The following is a 2,268-nucleotide window of genomic DNA, read 5'->3' on the forward strand; positions in this document are numbered from 1 at the left end:
TGCTAAGGCCCACAGTTAAATCTGGAAAAACAAGGGGGCCTGGTCCTAAACTCTGGCTCAGATTATGCAACAGTGCAGATGGTTCAGCTCCCCTCTGCCACCCACCCCTCTCAGATTCCAGGTCCTAAGGATCACCCACTCCTGGTGTCGCTTCAGGACTGGGTAGCAGATGGCAGTGTCCAGTTTTTCCCCTCTCACCCCCAACTGGAGGTCACTGGTGTTGGGTCTTCCTAGATGCCCTGGGGAAGCCAGAGACAGGCAATGACAGTCTGTTCAGTCCAAAAGCCCAGATCAGCTCTGCCCGAACAGCTGTGGTGAAGATCTTCACCAGACAGAGAGTGGTGAGGCCCGCAAAGGTTGCATCTTAGAGGAACACGATGTAAAAATTGCCCAGCCAGTTGAAGCATCCAAAATCACCCAGCAGGTCAAAGCGAGTGAGTCCCAGAGCTCGAGAGAAGACAGGAAGTGCTGAGCTTAGGACCAGGAGACAGACACAGTTCCCGATTATCTGTGTCATGGCTGTGTCATGCCATCAGGGCTGCAGGCCCTGGAAGAGTGGAGAACTGTAGAATCCCACGACCAAGGACACCATCAGATAAAAGATGAGTACAACCTGAATGACAGCACCAAAGGAGCCCAGCTTGGAGAAGGAGACTGGGCCCAGGGAGGCACCTGCAAGCCCCGGGGCATGGCAGCCTCATCGACGAGCAGCTCCAGGATGTGGATGGCCACAATGAGCACGGATTGGCCCGTCAATAACAGCAAACACAGCATGGCCAGGAGATAACCCAGGTTGCGCTGCCAGGCTGAAGCCTTCCACCGCTTCTCCAGTAGGACCCTCTGTGTCTGCAGAGCCAGCACCTGTCTGTGCAGCAGCTCCATGTCCAAAGGCAGCCAGCAGGAGGTGGGACTGCAAATCCTGCGGGTCAAAGCTGCTTCCTCAAAGGCTGAGCAGTACAGCTGCTCTTCCAGGTCTTCTAGCACCCGTGCTTGACCAGCAGTTTCCTAGTAACCGAGAACATGTGGGCGAGACCTAGCAGAGTACACACTAGAAGCAGTAGGACCCCAAGGAAGAAAATGCAGGAATAGAGGTAGGGGAGGTAGTACTCCCAGAAGTCATAGAGTGACTCCCTGCTGGTCTTGTTGTTGTCCACAATGGCTGACGCCACCCACACCATGCCCACCACTAGCAGAGTGAGGAGCATCAACATTACCACTGTCTCGTAGACTCGGCCCAGGACACCCTTTCTGGAGCCAGCGAAGCCCTCAGACTCAGTGAAGAAGTATGCAAAGGGCATGAGGAAGATGAGGGGCAGGTTGGGTAAGAGAAAAACGAGGTTCCAGAGGCCATGGATGAGGGAGCTGTTGAGCCACTGGATGTAGTAGTTCCGAGGCAGTGACAGCAACACCTCACTGCTGATGATGGAGAAGGGCAGGAGCAGTACGGCACCCAGGGAAACCGTCAGGGTAAAGGTGCAGAGCTCGAGAGCAATCTTGTTGACTGTGGCATCTTCATCATCCACTGTAGTGAACTCAGCAGGCTTCTTGAAGTGGGTCAGGGTGATGTGGCAGAGGATGTAGAGTGTCGCAAACAGAAGTGTTCAGATAATACATTCGCGGACCCTCTCGTGGAATAGCTGCTCTCGCACATATAGCACTTCTTAGTCAGCTGCTTCCATACTCTGCTCAGCATGACTGGGGCGGGGGTGTCTCCGGGCCCGGGGAGGACCTGCGGGGATAAAGCCGCTGCCAAGCACCCGGACCCAGCAGAGAGCCTTTCCCCGCAGCCTGCTGACAGCTCCTTTTCTTAAACCTCATGAACTAACCTCCGCTAGCTTCAGACTCTTCTTCTGAAGCTCCCTCACCTCTCTCAGCCTTCATAGAATTGAAGTGCAATAGGGCCTTGCTCTGGCTTAGGCTTCGGCTTAAGGGAATGGTGTGGCCGGTTTGATCTTCTATCCAGACCACAAAAACTTTCTCCATCTCAGCAGTAAGGCTGTTTCTCTTTCTTATTGTTCATGTGTTCACTGGAGCAGTATTTTACATTTCTGTCAAGAGCTTTTCCTTTGCATTCACAACTTGACTAGCTGTTTGGCACAGGAGGCCTAGTTTTCTGCCTACCTCAGCGTTCAACATGCCTTTCTCACTAAGCTTAATCAATTCTAGCTTTTGATTTAAAATGAGAACTGTGCTATTCTTCCTTTAACGTGAACACTGAGAGGCCATTGTAGCGTTATTAACTGGCCTAATTCCAGTATGGTTGTTTCT

At 52.6% G+C, this 2,268-nt stretch overlaps 1 pseudogene across 1 annotated transcript; it reads right to left on the reverse strand.

The window, feature by feature from the left end:
• Positions 1 to 211: 211 nt before the first annotated feature.
• Positions 212 to 1,693, reverse strand: LOC307096891 (protein LMBR1L-like; annotated as a pseudogene). The gene has a single exon. The product of its transcript is annotated as a protein LMBR1L-like (transcript).
• Between the last annotated feature and the right edge of the window lie 575 nt (positions 1,694 to 2,268).

This window comes from Cnephaeus nilssonii (genome assembly GCF_951640355.1).
Source record: "Cnephaeus nilssonii genome assembly, chromosome: 3".
Classification (NCBI taxonomy): Eukaryota; Metazoa; Chordata; class Mammalia; order Chiroptera; family Vespertilionidae; genus Cnephaeus; species Cnephaeus nilssonii.